The sequence below is a fragment of the Salvia splendens genome, chromosome 16 (assembly GCF_004379255.2).
Source record: "Salvia splendens isolate huo1 chromosome 16, SspV2, whole genome shotgun sequence".
NCBI lineage: Eukaryota > Viridiplantae > Streptophyta > Magnoliopsida > Lamiales > Lamiaceae > Salvia > Salvia splendens.
This window is the reverse complement of record NC_056047.1, coordinates 27056511-27080029: the sequence shown is the minus strand read 5'-3', so window position 1 is coordinate 27080029 and position 23519 is coordinate 27056511. Positions and strand designations below refer to the sequence as shown.

The following is a 23519-nucleotide window of genomic DNA, read 5'->3' as shown; positions in this document are numbered from 1 at the left end:
AGTGAGAACACGAGGAACAAGTTGAAGGCTCAGATTATCACTGGGATGCAGATAATACGGGCTAGACCTATCCTCTATTGGAGGAACCGGAGGAACTGCATTAACACCTCGTTTGTTGCGATTCATATCGGAGAAGATGAAGAAACAAACAAGCAGAAGGATTTAATTGTCAACTGATACCATGTAGAAACCAACACTTTATTGATTCAAAACTTCAGAAGTTACAAAGCAGCAACAAAAGCTATTTATACTAAGGCTAAAGCCAGCTAGCTAAACAAGCAATATCCACATCTAACTAACTCACAACTAATTCTTTATTCTTATCTATTTGATGAGGTGCCAACTTATCAGATGCTAACTCAACATGCATGCACACCGCGCTATTTTATTCATCACAACACCAACTCTTCCAACTTTAATTTCTATCTCTTTCTCTGCTGCAAAGCTCACGCTGCATGATCATATTTCATCATCTTTTACATGAATAGAGCTGACCCGTAAGTGGACTTTTCCACATTTCTATGTGCATTTACATGTAAGATCATCCTATTCAAATTTATCGTTTCATATTGATAGAATATTCGATTTTCTGATCACTCCACTAACTCTTTCTTTTAAAAATTCACTGCATTGCTTGCTCGTATATGTAACCAAAAGCACAAAATTCAAGTATAAGCTCACAACATATCCCCTGGACAGCTTATAACTTGTGAATGCTACTCAATATTTTAATAATGTTATTCATGTTCAACTGCTATATAGTGGGGAGGGGAGGGGGGAGAGTTTTAGTTTGTTATTCCTATTTTTTTTACATGTCGCCATTTTTATATCTGGTTTACTTGTAAGTTTTACCGGGTACGCCTTATATACCGCTTTTGGGCAACCTTCTCAACAACTAAGAGATCTTTCCAACTACAATACCCTAGCACAGTTTATACTTCGATAGAACGAGTCACATAAGTTTTGTCCATGCGGTACAAGCGTAGATTACTAACACTAGGGTTGTCAATCCTAGATCCGTAACTCCAAAAAGCTCCTAATACCCTTATAAAGTCCTCACTCTCAATTAACAATGTCGTTTTAAGGGAAGCTAATTTTAGTGTCTACTAAGTGGATCTAACTCGCCAACCACCTCTCACGATTATGTAGCAAGTTATATTAAATCATCACCGAATGTGTCACTCAAACATGAAGTATTATAGAACAACTTAGGGAAGAAACGAAGTAAAAATAAAACGGATATTAAATAGCAAAATGGAATTGTATAACCAAAGTCGTTACTAAGACATCCCTAGAATCCTATGAATTTAGTTACACATAATTGAATAAGCTAAAACATAGAATGAAGGGAAAACAAAGTGAACATAAGAACTAAAGTAATAAAACCCAAAGGTTTAATCCTTGTAGCATTGATCTTCTCTTGATTCCTTCTTCAACCTCTTGCACAATGAAGAACTTTCTCAATTTTATGCTCTAGAATTATAAGGCAAAAAGAAGATGCTTATGAAGAGGTTTGAGGGGCTATTTATAGAGGGAAAATCTAGCAACATCAAATAAGGCAAAAATGGCTATGTTTGGTAAATCTTGGGGAGAAAGTAGGTCAATTTCGTGCGCTGCGTTTTCACAGCGGGCAGCTGCACCTTGGCCAGCGGTCGCTGCACAATGATCCGTAGCCTCTGCCTCTTGGATAGTGGTCGCCACACTGTGTTGTAGCGGTCGCTGTGAATATTCCAGTAGCTTCGGACACTCTTCGAGCGGTCACTGCGCACACCCCAGCGGTCGCTGGGCGTGTTCTTCGTTTCAACGCAACTTTCTCCGAAGCGGACCGCTACTGGTTCGGCGGTCGTTGTGCATGTTGCAGCGGACCGCTGGGCATCTTAAATGCTCTAGATTTCCAACTTTGACTTTTTATTGTCTTTTAGGCTTAAAATCTGCACAAATCTCACAAAACACGTCAAAATACCAAAATAGAGAAAATATGCAAAATATGGACATGAATTGTGGTTTTGGCATTAAAAAACAGACCAAATAAAGGCCTTAAAACAGTGCAAAATCCGAGCGTATCACTGGGATACAACCAATCCTTCAATCTCCCTTTCTGTAGATTTTGCATAATGATTTTCATCCAATGGTGGTCCAAAACTCTGTTGAGGTTGAGGTTTATATTGGAGTTGATCAAGACAAGTTTGGTCTTGGTTGTAATGGGTATCTTGAGCCTGCCAACCTTTACCCGACCATGTAGGGAAATAATCCCCTGCCTCGGAAGGATAGGTCTGATAAGGATGACTTGGGAATAAAGGGTAATGGTTGGAGTAGTCAGGTTGGTATGTCGGTGGATTGAACTCATGGTTTCGAAATTCAGGGTAAGGTTGGTAGTGTAGATATCCCATTTGCCAAGAGGGTGTTTGGGTAAAGGTTGGATAGGGCTTTGTATGGTATGGGAAAGGTGGGTACTCTTCTGCCCAGCTCCATTCTCCACAGTGTGGGAACTCCTGTTGGCACACCTCTGCTTGACCTCTAGGGTTCCAACTCGTATTCGAACTCCAGACCTCCCCCGTGTTCTGGCGGTGGTTAACTTGATCAGTCTGGAAGTGGGTTTGGATGGGAACGGTTGGATGTTATCTTGACTCAATCACGGTTTGGCGGGTTTCCTCTAGTTTGGCAATCCAACTCTTCAGCCGATTGTCCTTGTCCTCTGTGGGAGTACTCTTCACTTCCTCATGCAATGGGGCAACTGATGTATCGTCGTACTCTCTTTTTGGATTTAGAAGCTTTTCTTGGACAACCTTGGCCTTACTCAGCCTTAGCTTGTAGAAACTCCCCCCGCTTGATGAGTTCACCAAGTCTTTGCTCCTTGCGTCCATTCCATCATAGAACTTCGAATAGACTTCCACTTTCATCACGTTATTGTTTGGGCATGCATCCAGTAGAACTTGGTATCTGTGCCAGTACTTGCTTAAGATCTCACCATACCCTTGGGTAACTTCTCTGATTTTCCTTCGGAGTTCATTTGTTTTTGCTGCTGGAATAAATTGGTTTATGAACTCCATTTTGAAATTTGTCCATGTCTTGATGCTTTTGGGTTCCAATCCTCTAAACTAGACATCTGCTTCGCTTTTCAGAGAGAGGGGAATGATTCTCAACTTGAGATCCTCCTCACTTGACCCCTCTGGTCTTATTTGCACTCTGCAAATTTTGTCAAACTCACGTAGGAATTCAATCGGGCTCTCAGCACTAGCTCCCAAAAAGGTAGGCAAGATAGCAAGCACTTCTGGGTTCACGTACACCGTTTCATGCCCTTGAGTGATGGATATGGCAGATGTTGGCTCGTTCACTGAGTTGGCATAGAGTGAACCTATCTCCAGATCCTCTTTCTGATCACGCACCATAGTGGGTTCGTTCTTGATTTCCTCCTTATCTAGGGTGGCTTTTGATTCGAGTGGACTCACGAAGGTGATGTCCTGACTTTCTTCACACTTGGCAGCCGAGTCAGTTAGTGGGGTGGGAGGTGATTCATCTTGCACAGTGGTTTGCTCCACACTCCTTCTTCTTCTTGCCTCATGGACTCGGTGCCTTCGAAATGGGGTAAACAGAAAACAACAAAAAGCTTAGTTACAAAATTTAAACTAAAATTTTAAAATAAAACTTGAGACGCTCCGCCCATTTATGTGTTCCCTTGCTCCAGTACTTCCTTTGATTCACACCAGCAGGGAAAATGTTTGATGTACATAGATAAGGACATTAATTCTTCACGGATTTTTTTTCCTGAGTTATCTCGAAAATAAAAAAAAGAAACTAAGAAGATATCAAAATATTTACACCCAAGGTGTCTCACAACAAATGTAGGGTAAATGCTATCATCCCCGGCAACGGTGCCATTTGAAAAGCTAGACTTTTCACTCTCTATTCTTCTCATTTCTTTGGTATATCGTTGTGGCTTGCTCAAATTGAAGGGTCAAACTGATCCAGCCAGCATATATATGCCTGCTACCTGCAAATTTGCACACACAGTATACAAACGCACATACTATAAAAGAAAACACAGAGTATATCCACAAAAACACACACACACACATAGGGTAAATTAATACATACACTACACACTGCAAACAATATGCTAACACATACACTATAAGAAAAACACAAAGTAAACCAAAAATATATTCACGTAAAGGAAATACACACATGTAAGGAAATTACACACTTATACATATTACACAAAATACACTCGCACATACATATACACAAAATACATGCAGTGCAAAAGCACAACATACACTTCATATATATACACACACTACACTCAAAATACAAACATTGCACTACACATACACCATATGCACAGTCTACAACATATCTACACTCTATGCACAATATAAACACCGCGCTATACACAAAATACATGCAATACAAACTCACACTTCACACAATACACACTTTTCACACCATACACAAAATACACACTACAAACACACGAATACACACTGCACGCAAAATCACAAAATAAACACAGTTCACACACTAAACACAAAACACACATAATGCGCACATACACTACACTACACTACACTATACATAAAATACACGGTGCACATAGTACACACAAACACCTACACCCCCAAAATGAATCTAAACATTTCCCTTTATGTGATGGATAATAAAATGTGAGGCGAGACAGAATACTCCATTGTCTGCATAGGAAATTAGGTGGTGGGGGTTAAGCTATTTCTTTTCTCATCGTGTCTCCTAAAAAGTTGGCTCCGCCATAACTCCTACAAAACAAACAAAAAAACAAAACAAACTATATCAATCAACTGATGAATAAAAATAAAGACATGAAGTGTAACATAAGTAAACAAATACTTAAAAGTGCATAATACAAGCTAATATGTGGGGTAGCAAGTTATCACTGTTCATCACATAGAAAATATCAAGAGACCATAGAAAATATAAGAACTGTACTTTTGTTCACCACATAGAAAATATCAAGAAACCATAGAAAATATAAGAAATGTACTTGGTCTTGTTCAGACTTGTTCAGCAGCACAAATTCATTCATATGCTAAAATATTAATAAGTAAAGTGTTTTAAATTAGGGAATCTTAGTTCTCCAAGCCTTAAGTATACACTGCTAACCTATAAAAAAGTGTTTCTGGTGACAATCAATAGAGAAAAAACCATGCAAACACACACAAATATGATAAATTACAACCACAAAAAGAAGAATGCACACAAGCACCCACATCTCAAAACTATTCTAAACATTGCCATCAATGTAAAGGGCATGAAAATGTAAAGGGAGATAGAATACTTAATTTTTTGCGTAGAAAGCAAATAAGCGGTGGTGCTAGGATCACACCCCTATACCGGAACCGAGAACCCGGGCAACTCCGGGGTAAGTACCTACAAAAGTGTGAGTTCAAAGTGTACTAGCATAAAAATCCTATGAGTATTGGTTACAGCTATAACACCTCACTGTTGAAAGGGGACATCTCAAGAACTTGATCAACTGAAGTAGAGCTCACATCACGGGGCCGAGTTCTGCTTGCTACGCAGCCTTACACTCAGCCTGGAATGAACGGCAACAGAAATTAGATGAGCAGTACAAGCAAACTCAAGTTTGCAATCCAAAGCAAATATGATCCCTGGATAGATAATCTAAATGTCGTAGACAAACACGAATGCTGGAATAATATTTAAAATTTTGAGTGTATCACAACATTTCCCAAGCGATTATCAATCAAGAAAGATGTGTATTAGTGGATGGATTCCATTCATCAGGGTCAACTCCGTTTGTGATTCCTACAAAGTCGTATTGTATTTCTAATTAAAACCAATTAGTTTGGTTGGTGCTAACAAGTCTTTATTCGCCTCTCTTGTTTTATTTTAATAGTTATTATGAAAGGCAAAACACATTGATGGAAAGGAGATTATCACTAGCCACCAGCTGAACTGAAATGACTGCTCTAGAAGATCACTTGCTATGGCCCCTCCGTTAAGTGATTTTCCGAGTTTGGCGAAATATTGAACCACGTAAAGGTTCCTTAATGTGATGTAAAGGCATTTTCAATCAGCACGCAAGGTATATAAAGTAGTTTTCTGACAATTCACAAGATCATTAACATTTATAACACAAGAAAGTAATAAAGCAAAGGTTATCTATACCTACAGGTTACATTAGCATGACTTCCTGTCAACCTTGCTACTACAAATGTGTTGCATTTCGTATAAGTTTCTCAACAGGCTCCGTGGCATAGACCTGCCATTTAAAAACTTAACTTCTTTAGCATTTGCATTGTTATATATACTATGGAAAAAAGGGTCCTTCAGAATTAACGGGGTAGAGTAATCTAATTATTTACAACCACATAATCAAGCATGCACACAAACACCCTCACCCCAAATCTTAATCTTAACATTGTCGTTTATGTGAAGGGAAACAAAATAATCCCTTGTTTGCATGGGAAGTTAGGTGATGGGGGTTAGGTATTTCTTCTTTCATCTTGCTTCCTTTAGAAATTAGCCCCTCCTTAACTCCTACAAAACAAACAGAAACAAACAAATTCACTTATATAAATCAGCTGGTGAATAAAAATAAAGAAATGAAGCACAACATATGTAACAAATACTTAAATTGCATATTCAAAAGTATCAACTTAAATACAACCTAATATGTTGGGCAGCAAATTCTAGATTAAGAATCTGACTGAATTTGTAACCATTTCGGCAGCTGCTATTCGAACTTGTGCTACATAATATAAAGCAGACACACATATGTTTATACATATAAAAAGGAGATTGTATCATCAAAATAACTCACTCTAATATCAAGGTTTGTCCCAGGATGCTCGGAAGACAGAATTGCATTCGTAGGATGTGCAGCATTTCTAGGTTCATGCATTTACAAATTCCACAGGTAAAAAAGTGCACAAGCAAACAATGGCATATATATAACAGGAGGGAATGAAGGAATGATGTAGTTTACAAGAGTTTGTGGAACATCGCCAATTGAAATATGAGATGAGCGAAATGAAAAATGATCACCGGAATTTTACTAATTTGATTCCTTTTAGTTTTTGGGATCCAACAGGTTCTATCTCGTCAGAGCCAATTTCCGGTGTACGGGGCATAGCACCAATTCAAGTGCTAACAAGGCCAGATGAGTAAATGCTAGCACTCATTTGGTCAGAAGTGGAGATGCAAATTGCCTGGATAATCCAGCTCCTGATGAAGCCGAGGGGCGAACTGGAAATGCATTTGGAGCTCTGGGTGGATCGATTCTGCTGTGAAAAAAGAGCAATATGCGGCAAAGAAAATAATAAAATGAAATGAGATACCAATAAAGATCACAAAGATGAACTAGATAATATATATTAGAATTTATCAAAGAATCACCTCATAAACTCGTTGTTGTGAATGTGACATGTGCCTTGGCTTAGGATAAAGGGCTTCCGTTTGACCTCGAGCATAAAGGCTAGCATTAAAAAAGTGGCACAACACTGTCTCTATGCTTTCTTCTAATAGAAAGTAATCGATCTATTTCCCCATAAATGGTTTGGACTGCATGTAAACAAGGTTAAAATGCAATAAGGACAAAATACAAACAATATTAATTCCAAACCCATCCACAATGGACTAAATTAACACAAGACTTTACCAAAAATTTTATCAACTATTTGCTGGTATTATTGCTTTAATAAGTAAATCTCATTCAACAGGGAAAACATCAATAGAATCCACGTTCACCACATGGAAAATACCAAGAGACCATTGAAAAAATTTATGAAATGCTCTTGGTTCACTTGGTCTTGTTCAGCAGCAGCACAAATTCATTTTCACATATTATTAAGATATTAATAGGTGTTTTATAGTAGGGAATCTTAGTTCTCCAGAAGTTAGTAAGTGACAACAACGTTCTGCAGGCCAACCCTTGATAGAAACACTAAGTCTATACTAATAACCCGTAATAAATGTGTCGGGTGACAAATTTAATCAATAGAGTGAAAACCTTGCATGCACCCACAAATAGGATACCTTATTACAAGCACAAGAAAAAGAATGCATGCAAACACCCACACCTCAAAACGATTCTAAACATTACCCTCAATGTGAAGGACAAGAAAATGTAACGGGAGATAGAATACTCACTTGTTTGAGTAAGAAAGCAAGTAAGGGATGGCGCCAGGATCACACCCCTATAACAGAAGCGAGAACCTGGACAACTCCAGGGTTAGTCCCTAAAAATGGGTGTGCTCAAAGTTTACTAGCAGAAAAATCCTACGTTTAGTGGTTACAACTATAACAACTCATTGTTGAAGATCAGGGGACATCTCTGGAACATGATCAATACTGAAATAGCGCTCTCAACAACGGACCGAGTTCTGCTTGCAACGCAGCCTTGCACTCAACCTGCAATGAACAGCAGCAGAATTTAGATGAGCAGCACGAGCAAACTCAAGTTTGCAATCAAAAGCAAATTTGGTCCATCGATAGCTGATCTAACTGTCATAGACAAATACAAATGATGGAATAATATTTAAAATTTTGTGTGTATCACAACATTTCCATAGACAAATACAAATGATGGAATAATATTTAAAATTTTGTGTGTATCACAACATTTCCAGAGCGGCTATCGATCGAGGAAGATGTGTATCAGTGGATGGATTCCATTCATCGGTATCATCGCTGCCTGTGATTCCTGCAAAGCCGTATGGTATTTCTAATTAAAACCAATTAGTTTGGTTGATGCTAACAAGTCTTTTATTCGCATCTCTTTTAATGTAATATAATCATGGAAATAAAGACACATTGTATGAAAGGAGATTACCATTAGTCACCCGCTAAAATGACTGCTCCAGAAGATCCTTTGCTATGGCCAAGCCCTGAAGTGACCTTCTGAGTTGGCTTGATACTGAACCACGTAAAGGTTCCTAAATGTGATGTACGGGCCTTTTCAATCAGCACACAAGAGAGTAATAAAGCAAAGGTTATCTATACCTAACAAGTTACATTAGCAAGAGTTCCTGCCAACCTTGCTACCATCTAATGTGCTGCATTTCGCATAAGTTTCTCATCGGGCTCCATGGCATAGTACCATCTAATGTGCTGCATTTCGCATAAGTTTCTCATCGGGCTCCATGGCATAGTCCTGCTATTTAAAACACATAACTTGTTTAGTATTCGCATCGTTATAGAAAAAGGGTCCTTCAGAATCGGAGATAGAGTAATAAAATTATTTACAACCACATAATCAAGCATGCACACAAACACCCTCACCCCAAATCTTAATCAAGCATCGTTGTTCTTGTAGCAACTCAAGAACAATCTGCTTAAGCTCGGTTCTTTGCAAACAGTATAGAAGCAGTAATTTACCTACATAGCAATCTAATGTCCTTGATGCAAAGCAATGTAGCTTAACACATGTAATTAGCTCAATAAATAACATTCATACCTTGTTGGATGTGGATTCTACATTTGAAGTCTAGGTAAAGCGCATGATCAAATTAAGAGTTGGAAAAGTCAATAAAAGTTTTGTGCTTAATCCACCATGTCTTAAAAAAGGAAAACAACATAATAAGTTGACATCAACATATTGGAGGATACCAATTACCAACTAAGATAATAGTAAAATAAATATATAGCTATAGTTTGTTATTTTGTACTCACTCCGTCCAACCATGAGCGAGGCAATTTTTTGGGCACGAGATATAAGGAATTGATATTTAAGAGTTAAGGCGCATAGTATATATATCTTCTCTGTGATAGTATGGTACATGTGCAATGCATCACCAAAGGTTATAAATGGCGCAGAGACATTTGTCCCGGGATGCTCGGAAGACAGATTTGCATTAGTGTCCATCAGTAGCTGGCCAAAACAAGAAGGAATGAAGGAATTATGTCATTTTCAAGAGTTTGTGGACCATCGCTAATTGCAATGTGAGATGAAGGAACTAAAAACGATCACCATAATTTTATTAATTTGATTCAATTTTGTTTCTGTTGCTCGCAGGGTTTAGTCATAGGAAAACAACAACTAATAATTAATAAATGGTATAAAAATCAAAAGAAACCATAAACTAAACAAACCTTGTATGAATCTGTGATCCAACAGGATCCATCTCATCAGAGCCAATTTCGGGTGTGTGGGGAATAGCACCAATTCCAGTGCTAACACTCATTTGGTCAGAAGTAGAGATGCAAATTTCCAGGAAAATCCACACACTGACGAAGCAGAGGGGCAACTGGAAATACATTTGAGCTCTGGATGGATCGATTCTTTCCTAGAAAACGAGCAAAATGATGCAAACAAAATGAAAAAATGAAATGAGACATAAATAAAGATCACAAAGATGAAAATAGATAATATATATCTGACCACCTGAATCAACTTAGATGTCCTAGAATTTGTCAGGAATCACCTCATAAACTCATTTTGTGAATGTGACAGGTGGCCTAGCTTAGGACAAAAGGCTCACTTGACCTTGCACATAAATGCTAGCATAAAAAAAGTGGCACAACACTGTCTCTATGCTTTCTCCTAATAGAAAGTTGTTGATCTATTCCCCATCAATGGTTTGGACTGCATGTAAACAAGGTTAAAAAAAGGCAACAAGGACAAAATACAAACAATATGAATTCCAAACCCATACTCAATGGACTAAATTAACACAAGCCTTTACCAATGTTTTTATATCAGTTATTTGCTAGTATTATTGATTTAAAAAGTAAACCCCATTCAACGGAAAAAAACATAAACAGACTCCACGTTCACCACAGAGAAAATTTCAAGCGACCATAGAAAATATATGTACTTGGTCTTGTTCAGCAGCATGTCTTGTTCAGCAGCACAAATTCATTTTCACATATTAAAATATAAGTAATGTGTTTTAAATTAGGGAATTTTAGTTCTCCAACCCTTGAGAGAAACTAAGTCTACACTAATAAACCATTAAAAAGTGTTTCTGGTGACAATTAATGGAGAGAAAACCTTACATATACACACAAATAGGATAAATTACAACCCCAAAAAGAAGAATGCACGCAGACACCCACACCTCAAAACTATTCTAAACATTACCCTCAATGTGAAGGACAAAAAAATGTAAAGAGGATAGAATACTTACTTGTTTGAGTAGAAAGCAATTAAGGGGTGGTGTCAGGATCACACCCCTATACCGGAAGTGAGAACCAGGGCAACTCCGGGCTAGTTCCTGCAAAAGTTTGTGCTCAAAGTGCTCTAGCATAAAAATCCAACGAGTAATGGTTACAGCTATAACACCTCACTGTTGAAGATCAGGGGACATCTCTAGAACTTATCAACACTGAAGTAGCGCTCTCAACAAGGGAGCGACTTCTACTTGCTACGCAGCCTTACACTCAACCAGGAATGAACAGCAGCAGAATTTCGATGAGCAGTATGAGCAAACTCAAGTTTGCCATCTAAAGCAAATTCGGTCCCTCGATAGATGATCTAACTGTCGTAGACAAACAAAAAAGCTGGAAATGATATTTAAAATTTTGAGTGCATCACAACATTTGCAGAGCGGTTATCAATCAAGGAAGATGCGTATCAGTGGATGGATTCCATTCATCGGTGTCAACTCTGTTAGTGATTCCTGCAAATGAAATGAGACACAAATAAAGATCACAAAAATGAACTAGAGAATATATATCTGACCACGTGAATCAACTTAGATGTTCTAAAAATTGTCAAGTATCACCTTATAAACTTGTGGTTGTGAATGTGACAGGTGCCTAGCTTAGGACAAAGGTCACATTTGACCTGGCACTTAAAGGCTAGCATTTAAAAAAGTGGCACAACACTATCTCTTATGTTTTCCCCTAATAGAAAGTTGTTGATCTATTTCCCAATCATTGGTTTGGACTGCATGTGAACAAGGTAATGCAACAAGGACAAAATAAAAAAACTGTGAATTCTAAACACATACACAATGGACAAAATTAACACAAGCCTTTACCAAATTTTTAATAAGTTATTTGCTAGTATTATTGCTTTAATAAGTAAATCTCATTCATCAGTGAAAACATCACCTCAAAGAATGTCTTGTTCATTTTCACATATTAAAATATTAATAAGTTAGGTGTTTGAAATTAGGAAATCTTAGTTCTCCAACCCTTGAGAGAAACTAAGTGTACACTAATAACCCATTAAAAGTGTCTGGTGACAATCAAGAGTGAAAACATTGCATGCAAGAGAAAAAACATTGCATGAAAAAACAAAGAAAAGAAGAATGCACGCATACACCCACACCTCAATGTGAAGGACAAGAAAATGTAAAAGGAGATAGAATACTCACTTGTTTGGGTAGAAAGCAAGGGGTGGTGCCAGGATCACACCCCTATACAGGAAGCGAGAACCTGGACAACTCCGGGGTTAGTCCCTACAAAAGTGATTGATCAAAGTGTACTGGCATAAAAATGCTATGAGTAGAGGTTAGTGGTTACAGCTATAACACCTCACTGAAGAAGAACAGGGGACATTTCTAGAACTTATCAACACTGAAGTAGCGCTCTCAACACGGGACTGAGTTCTACGTGCTACGCAGCCTTACACACAACCTGGAATGAACAACAGCTGAATTTAGATGAGCAATACGAGCAAACTCAAGTTTGCAATCTATAGAAAATTTGGTCCCGCGATAGTTGATCAAACTGTTGTAGACAAACTCAACTGCTGGAATAATATTTAAAATTTTGGGTGTATCACAACATTTCCAGAGCGGTAATCAAATTATTTACTGCTGGAAAATTGTTTCTAAAATCAAGCAATGTAGGAAACTTCTCCAATATGTATGTCCAAACTTTGATTTGATTTTCCTACACGAGCTTATATGATTTCTGGAGTCACCCAGCCATAGAAGTAGCAACAAGCTGGCATTGAAGAAATATTAAAATCTTGAGAAAGATCAGAGGAAGTGGAGAGTTAATGTAATAAATAGAGATAGTCTTTAGTTATCTTGGAAGTACTTTCATATGACATCTCTAATATGATAGCATAATCCATTAGTTACCATTTCATACAAAGAAATTGACCTCAAAATTCTGAACCAGCTACTTGATGCTTAAATCAATCCAACACCATACATAAGAAAAAGAAATCATAACCTAAGAGGCACAACATGTCACAGTATATAGTACATGAAATTTTGGCTATACATCATGACAAATCCAACAACAAAACCAGACTATGGATTCAATAATTTCATGCCCAGATTCATACCAGAAAGATATTCAAAGTGAACCCAAAGATTGAATGTGACTAGGAGAGAGGTCCTGAACATCCTTCAGAACCTTGATCTATTCCTGGAGGCATGCACGTAAACCGGAGCATGAAATTACAATTATAACAGACCACAAGATGGCACTGGCAGATGCAAATTCAAAAATTAGTCTTGGCAAATAATATCTCACAGAATGATTTCTTTACACAACAACAGAAATTAACTTGCTTTACTATGTGTCCTTGGGACCTTAATAGGGAGGGATTTTTAAAAAGAGAAAACACTAACCTCATACAAAGCATCTTTACTAGACACTAATTGAGTGCTCATCCAGCTTCCAAGGCCCATGATTTCTTTTTTAATGCAGGTACAGCAAACCGAATGCCAATGTAAAAAAGAAACATATCTAGGAAGTACTTGGGAAAGAGCCTGTGAAAACAATTTAACATGCCAAGATTTGACAATCAATGGGGTTTATATATCAAAGAAAAGAAATACTATTATAGCACATTTATGTACACGGCATATGACAAAAAAATAGGATAATAAGTATATATTAATTATATAGATGCAAGGTAGCAAGAAGTGGATTAGAAAAAGTAGGAAATCACCAGGCACAGTATAATACCCAAAAATATATGTGATAGATTTATAAAGCTGCAAAAGGCAGTAGAAATTGAATCAAATAAGTAGAAAAATATATTCGCTACAACCAAGAAGAAGAAGATTAAGCAAAGCAGGCTCACCATTTCCCCGGCTTCTTATAAGTTAAGAACTAAGTCTCCCCCTACCGCCATACGCCTTGCCCCCACCGGGCTGCCGTCCCCAGATCTTGCTCTTCCACCTGTGCGGCGCGTTTTAAACAACGCTAATATAAACAAGCATAAATGTAAAAATTGGTTTCCATAACAAATTCTAGTCTATTTATGCACTAGGCAGTTTCACTGAAAGCACCTGAAGAAGTGATCTCCACGTAGTTGGGCCTTGGCCTTCAGATTGACTAAGAAATTCTAGTCTATTTTTGCACGAGGAACTATCACGGAAAGCACCTTAGTTGCACAAGAGATAACATTTACAAGAATGAATCTGAATGCTTAGAGAGGCCGTTAGATCAACTAAGTGTAACACGAGCATAGTTTGAATCATCTCAGTCGCCTCAAATGCAATAGATTGGAACACAGCTCTTTAATCTGACTCAAAGAAAAATTCTTTCCTGCATACAACAAGAAAAGGGTAAAAGGGTTTAGTGGAACATATAGAAAGAATCCAAGGAAATAAAAATAATAAATTGTTGTATGTATTCCACTTCCTACAACTAAACAAAAATTATATCTAAATGTATGTATAAGGAGGAGAATAGCTAACCACACATCCTAATATCGTGATCGTCAGTTTTAGACAAAGCAAGATCAACTCCAATTTTATCAGGTACCGACAAGCGTAGAGCATCAGAAAGATTTTGCAGTAGTTCTTCATTGACGGCTTTAGTATGAACTGAGAGACACTTAATATCGAAGTGGCCAAAATTGGCTAGGAGCAATAATACGCTACCCTCCATTCCATTGTATACTGTCCGAGGAACAAGTTAGAAAATTACCCACTCACATCAAACACCCCCAAAACATAAGTCATGTTAGCCCTCGAGCAAGTTACACAATAAATCACACTCACAAGATATTAGATAATCCTCTGCTTCAAGTCACGCCAAACCATATGAATCGGTAGGGAAATTAGGCCGACCCCGAATTCACTCGCGGGTAAAACTTAAGAACAAGAATTGTACACGAACTAATTCCCTAAGAACTAGGCATCCCATGCTTCAATCTAAGTTCGAGTTGTGTCTTGGGAGTCTCAAACCATCGTCACTAATTCATAAAGAGAAGTTCTTCTAGCTATTCTTTATTTTAAGCACATAAGATCTTTCTCCCAAAATCAAGCAAAATTCATCACTCCCAAGTCAATATGATGCACATATCAAAAGGTCTTATTCATTGGGATGTAATGGGGCTTTTGGTAGAGGTGGGATAATATTTGGTTAAGTAGCTTACCACCATTCTTAAAATACTAGCACATCCATCACAAAACCTTTCACATCTCACTCACTGCATACAAATTTCTTATAGCTCAACACCCCAAACATGAGATTTTTCGACCATATGTCAACTTATTCTTTTGAATCATTTCTATTTTTCGCTCAATATTTTTTTTCGAGCCTTGGCTTTTTTTTACTCAAGAAAGGCTGCCTTTTTATTTTTTAATTTTTTTTTCTAGCCTTGGCTTTTTTTTAGACATGAAAGGCTGCCTTTTTTATTTTTATTTTTTTTTCTAGCCTTGGCTTTTTTGACTAATGAAAGGCTGCCTTTTTATCTTTTTCTAGCCTTGGCTTTTTTTACTTATGAAAGGCTGCCTTTTTATTTTTTTCTAGCCTTGGCTTTTTTTTTTACTCATGAAAGGCTGCCTTTTTATTCTATTTTCGTTTGAAGGGGACAGCTATTCACTCCCTTTGTATCTCAGTATAAATAAATACCACCTAATGAATGGTACAAAACCTCCATCTTTTTCTTGCCACCATAATACCCTCCCAAGAATGTGCTAGCACTTTAATTTTGGTGACTAGGGTAGAAAATATAGGCCAACAAATGGATACAATAGGTAAGCATATATAAGGACTTCAAAATTTTCAACAAAGAAATTAGGCTTTTGGGGCTCAAATTGGCTTACTAGGGGTTTATGCAAGGTCAGGCATGTGATAATTTGGATATGAGGTCTTTATTCCTATTGCCTAAATCATCTTTATGCACCAATATCAACAAGATTGCAACTCATAAAGCTCTCATTCAGTCGATCGGCCCTATGGCTTTTTCAATTAATTTTTCAAAACCGGAATAGTTCTCTCTCCTTAGCTCAAGAAATCGGGCAACAAAGAACACTGTTATCACTTATTTGAAGCACGGGAAACCTAGGACTTCAGAAGTTAGTAAGCAACAATTAAGTTTGCAGATCAACCCTTGAGAAAAACGAAGTCTACACTAATAACCCCTTTAGAAGTTAGCTCCTCCTCAACTCCTACACAACAAACACAAAACAAATAAAATCAATTATATAAAGCAGCTGATAAATAAAAATAAAGAAATGAAGTACAACATAAGTAACAAATACTTAAAGTGCATATTCAAAAGTATCCACTTAAATACAACTTAATATGTTGGACAGCAAGTTCTAGATAAAGAATCCGATAGAATTTGTAACCTTTTCGGCTGCTGCTATTCATACTTGGGCTCCATTATCTAACGCAGGTACACATATGTAGAAATATATAAAAATGAGGTTTTATCATCAAAACAACTCATTCTAATATCAAGGAAGAACATATAAATCTTAACAAAACAATAAATACATTATGCACATTAATTTTACATACAATGTAGGATTGACATCATTCCCACATCTAAACCGAGGCCAGCATATGAAATTATACAGTGCATCATTGGAGAATTAGTGCGTACTTTGAGCAAATCAAGAACAATATGCTTAAGCTCGGTTCTTTGCAAACAGTTATGAATCTAGAACGATATGCTTAAGTTAGTAATTCACCTACATAGGAATCGAATGTCCATGAATGATGCAAATGCAGATTAAGACAAGTAATTAGCTTATCACCTAACACTCACACCATGTTGGATGTGGATTCTTCAATTGAAGTCTAGGTAAAATGCATGATCATATCAAGAGTTGGAAAAGTCAACATTCTAAATGTTTTATGCTCAATCCACCATGTCATTTTAGAAAAAAGAATACCACATAATAAGTTGACATCAACATATTGGAGGATATCAACTAAGGTAATACTAAAATAAACTTATAGCTATAGTTTGTAATTTTTTACTCCCTCCTTCCAACCATAAGCGTGGCACTTTTTAAAGCACGAGTTTTAAGAAATTGATATTTAAATAGTAAAGGCTCATAGTATATATACCTTCTCCGAGATAGTATGGTACATAAATGGCTCAGAGACATTAGTCCCAAGATGCTAGGAAGACAGAGTTGCATTAGTAGGATATGCAGCATTTCCAGTTTCCTGCATTGATAAAGTACATTAATAGAGTGCACAGGTAAAAAATTGCACAAGCAAACAATGGTTGATATGCAAACAGATTGTACTCACTTTTGCATAACTGGAAGGTTCCATCAGTAGCTAGCCAAAGCAAGAGAGAATGAAGGAATGATGTCGTTTTCAGGAGTTTGTGGATCTTCGCCAATTGAAATGTGAGATGAAGAAACTGAAAACGATCACCATAATTTTACTACTTTGATTCATTTTTGTTTTTAGTTGCCCGTAGGGTTTACTGATAGGAAAACAAAACTAATAATTAATAAATGATATAAAAATCAAAAGAAAACATAAACTAAACAAACCTAGAAGGAATCTGGGATCCAACAGGTTCTATATCATCAGAGCCAATTTCCGGTGTTTAGGGCATAGCACCAATTCCAATGCAAACAAGGCTAGATGAGTAAATGCTACCACTTATTCCTGACGAAGCGGGGAATTGGAAATGCATTTGAGCTCTGGGTGGACCGATTCTCTAGAAAACTAGAAAAATACAGCAGACAAAATGACAAAATTAAATGAGATACAAATAAAGATCACAAAGATGAACTAGAGACTATACATATCTGGCCACGTGAATCAACTTAGATATCCTAGAATTTGTTAAAGAATCACCTCATAAATGCGTTGTGAATGTGAAAAGTGGCCTGGTTAGCATAAAGGGCTCATTTGACCTTGCGCATAAAGGCTAGCATAAAAAAAGTGGCACAGCGCCGTCTCTATGCTTTCTCCTAACAGAAATTTGTTTATTTGTTTCCCCTTCAATGGTTTGGACTGCATGTAAACAAGGTTAATATGCAACAAGGACAAAACACAAACAATATGAATTCCAAACCCATACATACTGGACTAAATTAACATAACACTAGAACAAATTTTTTATAAGTTATTTGCTAGTATTATTGCTCCAATAAGTAAATCCCACCCAACAGAAAAAACATCAATAGAACACGTTCAGCACAGATAAAAAATATCAAGAGACCATTATAACTCTCCACACATCTAAATCATGTGGCCTTACCATAAGGATTTAGGACCCACTTAATATACGCTGGAAGGAACTTCATCATCCAGTTGGTTAAAAGTAAGTATGTTTTTCAGACATGATATGCATCAATGATTACATGACACGGAAACATGCATGGCCTATGTATTTCTTTAATCTTGATAAAGGCTCCCAAATTTATTTAAACTAAATCGTGAAACCTACCAGTGAAACAAAAGTCACAAGGTACTGCAGTCAAAAGTCAAAAGTGAAACTATAGCTATAAGGATTAACAAATTTATTTAGAAGCCGCACAGATTCATTTTAACATATTATTAAAATATTAGGTTTTTTAAATTAGGGAATCTTAGTTCTCCAGAAGTTAGTAAGTGACAACAACATACTGCAGGCCAACCCTAATAACCGATAAAAAAAGTGTCTGGTAACAATCAATAAAGAGAAAACCTAGCATGCACACACAAATAGGATAAATTACAACCACGAAAAGAAGCATGCATCCAAACACCCACACCTCAAAACTATTCTAAACATCTATCGATGCAGGAAGATGGTGAAAAAAATCAGATTTCACCAACGAGAAGCACAGCCCGTTTTCTAATCGAACAGATAGGGCTGAGAAAGAAACCAAGGCAAATTTAGCCACTAGCCAGACTCATTCGAACAAGGATTAACAAATTAGCACACAAAATCATTTACTTCTCAAAACTGGACGGACTGTACCTAGTAGTGCTACCTCGAGCCCAATTAGTAATTTCAAGCAGAAGAAGGGACCTCTTGCGGGGCATTTCGGGTTGGTTCAACAACTTTGACGCCATTCTCTTTGTGGTGACACCAAAGCACACACGCATTATCATCATTCAAAATCTTGCAAGAACAATCCCTCCCCATGCATGCTCCAACAGTGAGTTAATTAGAATCAGAGGAACAAAGTCCCCAACACCATGATGATTATGAAGAATGAGAGGAGAGGAGCCTTATGTATCTTGTCGCCACATTCAAGATCACTCGGTAAGAAATTCACTATATATAGAACATCCCTATCAACCTTTTTCCCATCACAATCACTCATCAGTTTCATCACATAAATTCATCTATCCCACCCACAAAAATCCATGTTTCCACACATTCAAGTTTAGAAGAAAGTGCTTCATGAGTCTAGCTAGCAAGGAAAGGAAAGTTGCATATTGTTCATTCATCAAGCTTTTTCTCATATCTAAGTAAGTTCCCTACCAAAATTCTTTGTTCAAAGCAAGCCATAATTTAGTACATATCTCTGTCCCAAAACCCAAAACACAAGCATGCTTAGTGTTTCTTCAAGATCTCAACTTTTATGCATAAATAGGAAAAACCTTAGCCCTCTTCAATCACAAATACATAAGCCACTCAATTAAGAATTTGACTAAGGAAGTAAGAAATCATACCCTGGCTGGAGTTTCTGTCCTCTGTCAGCAACAGCGGCAGCGCCGGGTCGGCGGCGGCGACAGCATCCGGCGGTGGTGGCGAAATCCGGCAAACAACGACACTTCTTGGCTCCTTTTCAACCCCCTCTTAATTTCTGAAAATTTAAGCAAAGATTCAAAGTTTAGAAACTTGTTTTTACAAATTAAAAGTGAAATATACTTACCTCCCGAGCGACGACGGCGACGGCGGCCGGCGCTGCGGCGGCGGCAGCCCGACGACAGCAGCGGCAGTTTCCAGCCGGCGGCGGTGCTGGCTGAGAGGGAGACCGAAAGAGAGAGTAAGAAGAGAGGAAAGAAGGAGAGAAGGGAAGAAGGGAGAGATGGCCGGCAGGCCGGCTGCTGATCGGTGCCGGCGGTGGCAGCCGTTTCCGGCAGAGGCGAGAGAGAAGGGAGATTTGAGAGAAAGAGGCGTGGGGGAAAGGAGGCGCAAGCGAGAGTTTGAATTTGAATAGAGTAGGGTTTCATTTTTATTTCTTGGCTAAAGGATGGACTTTCAATTAATTAAGTTTTGAGTTTTACTTTTAATTATTCTTTATTATAAAATAAATTCTCTAAAATTTAAATAGTTGAGCCTAAATCTTCTTTTAAATGTTTGTGTTGGTCTAGTCCAATTTTTATGATGATTATAATTAATTTTTGAAGTTAGATTTATTTAACTAGTAAGTTATGTAGTTGAAGCTTTGGTATTTATTGCCTTAATTTTGTTTTTGCCCTTGCATAATTGGAGTAAGGTAAATTCATGGTTAAAATTTAACCTCTTGAGAGTAGTGATAAATTAACAAAAATTGTGTATACAAAAACTAGATAGTTTGGGTATTTTACATTTATATTAAATTTATGATGATTATTTAATTTAATATTTTACATAATTAACCTTCTATGATTATTTAGGAAACACTAAATTTTTCATAATAATCATTTACATACATTTAGACTTTAGTCGATTGAGGAGATAGTTTACCATCTTAGTAATTAATAAATGTAGATATCATATAGTTTCTTAATCTCTTCTTCCATTAACAAGAATGTGGATATTTTTTTCATTCCATTTAATTTCTTAATGTTATCATCAAATGAAATAAGCATACTCATTCACATCAAATTATTTTATTATTAAATAATTTTTAAAATTTCAATATAAAAACGACTACATCCATCCATATATATTTAATTTTTGAGTTTTATCATTAAATGAAACCATCATACTCATCCGTCATCAAATTGTTTTAGTAGTATTAAATAATTTTTAGATTTGTAAATTATATAAAATGACTACATGCATATATACTCAATTTCTTAATGTTACCATCCAAATAAATAATAATATTATTTCACATTCAATTATTTTATTATAAAATTAATTTTAAAAATCTTGGAAGGCCCGATGAAGTAACTAAAGTCGACCTTCCAGAACTGGACGATGGTTTGTTATCTTTTCATAGCCAAAGGATTAAGGATCCTGAGATTGATTCCCATAGAGTACCAGAGTTTTGTGATGCACTTATTTTAAAGCATTCTGATTTTATTTCTCCTGCATTTGACAATGACCAGTATTGATTCTAATAGGCAAGCTGTATATAGAAGTGGTAACTTGAAGGTTTCAACTTCTAATATTCCAAGTGTGTATCTGGAGGATACATTCAATAATGGTACTGTAGATTCCACTCTTTTATTTAGAAAAGAGAAAATATCTCGGTTTGGGAGATATGAAACTGAAGTGGGCAGTGGTGCTTCTGCTATTGATACAAGGGAGAGCAATATTATATCAAATATTTTATCACTAGACTTTGACTCATGGGATAAGTCTGTAACTTCACCTCAGAACCTGGCAAAGTTGCTAGGTGAAACTGATAGACGACAAGGGTCTTATGGAGCACCAGGTTCTTGGAAAGCAGTCAGTCAAGATTTTCGTTTGCTGGAGAGGAGGAAGCTATGGGCCATTTACCTTATCGATTACCATGAACAAGCCTTGAAGCAACATCTTTTTGGCCATAATTTCTCCGGCAACAACAGATTGCATGTTGAGAAGTATGTTAGTACGATTGGCTTACCTGTTTCAACTGGCACATAACAAGATTATTTTACTAACGATGTTACTCAATTTTCTTCCAACAAGCCTCCTTGTAAGTTAATAGTAATTCATAATTTTCTTAAGTACTACTACTACATGTGGCCTTGAAAAATAGAAACTTTTGAAACGGCATGGGTTTTAATGCACAATTGGTTAAGTAAGAAAGACAGAGAGAAAAAAGGGTAGAGTAAGAGAGAGGGAGAGAAAAATGGGTAAAGAGAGAGGAAGAGAAAAATAGAGGAAATAGTGTTAGTGGATTATGGGGTCCAGTTCATAAAATTTTTAGAAAGTTTATATTTTTAAGGGACGGACCAAATGGAAATCGTTTCTGTTTTTAAGGGACGGAGGTAGTATTTGACTATCTTTTTCACTTTTGTTTGGGGTTCAAAATTATGCAAACTTATCTTGAAAATATCTGTTTATTTAGTAATGTTGGGGAGTGATCAATTGCTAACTCATCATTTAATTGCTAACTACAACTAATTTAAGATCATAGGATTTTAGAAATCTTGTGGTCTACAATTTGCCATGTGTAATTTATTTTTCATTTTTTAATATTAAAAAATAATAGCAACTATCAAATTTAGGGTTTAAAAACACAATATCAATATAGTGTATGAAATACATCAACACAAAGACATGACAATGTCAATACAATTTCATATTGACATTGTACAAGCCTTGTATTGACATAAAGTTGTTACCGAAATTTATTAAAATTTTTGAATTTTTTTCAAATTTTGACATGGAAACATATGTAAGTGAGATTTCGTTAGAATACTTATGAAATTATCTTTGATTTGATATTTGTTGTGCGAAAAAATAATTTAAATCGAGAAAGTTATATGCGTTTTAAAGTTATGGGATATTTTTCAAAAGTTAGTTACAACTAATTTGTTGTAAATTGACACTAATACCCTTATTGACGTTTTTTCTTGATCGTATTGACATTTCGGGGCTAATGATCTAGGCCCTTGATTTGAATATCTAATGACTATTATTTAATTGTAATTAGCAATTAATTATTGAGTTAGCAATATAACACTCCCCTCCCCTAGTAATGTTAGACTTGCATAGTTTGGGTGCTTGTTCATCCCTCTTGGAGTGGCATAGATAGAGTGCTCTTGATCTGTAACATTAGAGAATATGTGATATATTCCTTATCTGATATACCTATTTTCACCTTTGTTTATCTTAAACAGTCTATGATACAAAAGCATTTGATGACCTTTATCTTTGTCTTTCTTTTATATGATTTGGCTTATTAGTTTGAGCTAGTTCCTAGATAATTTGTTTGAGCTACGCAAACATCAACGCTTTCTACTCTGTTTGTGTTTTCTCAAATTAGATTACTAGTAATTTGTTTGATTTGTTACCCCTAATCTCTTCTCTACTTTCCTTGAACAGTTTCAAGATCTCAGGTATCTGTACCTCCAGGATTTTCAGCGCCTAGTATGGCAGCAGCACCTCCAGGCTTTACATCTCATGGATGGACAGAGCAATTTTTTTACCACACTTTGGTTAGAAATTAGAAATGCTTTTAGTGGGTCAATTTAATGTCTAATACATGAAAGTATTCGGATACTGTTCTGTTCTGTTCTGTCTTGGATAATTACTTTACTCTTTA

The 23519-nt window shown here is 36.6% G+C and overlaps 2 long non-coding RNA genes across 12 annotated transcripts; both read right to left on the bottom strand.

Annotated features, from left to right (window-relative positions):
• Window positions 1-4027: 4027 nt before the first annotated feature.
• LOC121771632 lies at window positions 4028-15533 on the bottom strand. Of its 10 annotated transcripts, XR_006044156.1 has the most exons (24): window positions 14916-15533; window positions 14610-14813; window positions 14199-14457; window positions 13991-14112; window positions 13533-13673; window positions 13244-13387; window positions 12480-12582; window positions 12321-12381; window positions 11282-11618; window positions 11127-11213; window positions 10382-10582; window positions 10090-10283; window positions 9455-9868; window positions 9035-9154; window positions 8831-8933; window positions 8620-8701; window positions 8282-8409; window positions 8149-8214; window positions 7396-7560; window positions 6821-7280; window positions 6399-6537; window positions 6166-6259; window positions 5472-5569; window positions 4031-5403 (listed from the first exon to the last, which is right to left on the bottom strand). It is a non-coding gene; the product is annotated as an uncharacterized LOC121771632 (long non-coding RNA). The 10 variants fall into 10 exon arrangements; XR_006044157.1 differs by having other exon boundaries at window positions 4028-5403; window positions 9035-9151; window positions 9455-9554; window positions 9670-9868; window positions 10382-11618; XR_006044163.1 differs by having other exon boundaries at window positions 4028-5403; window positions 8831-8914; window positions 9001-9154; window positions 9670-9868; window positions 10382-11618.
• A 143-nt stretch (window positions 15534-15676) lies between these two features.
• LOC121770005 lies at window positions 15677-20242 on the bottom strand. 2 transcript variants are annotated; one of them, XR_006043733.1, is made up of 7 exons: window positions 19986-20242; window positions 19783-19916; window positions 17971-18129; window positions 17661-17838; window positions 17410-17590; window positions 17221-17322; window positions 15677-16310 (listed from the first exon to the last, which is right to left on the bottom strand). It is a non-coding gene; the product is annotated as an uncharacterized LOC121770005 (long non-coding RNA). The 2 variants fall into 2 exon arrangements; XR_006043732.1 differs by having other exon boundaries at window positions 17410-17524.
• Window positions 20243-23519: the final 3277 nt, after the last annotated feature.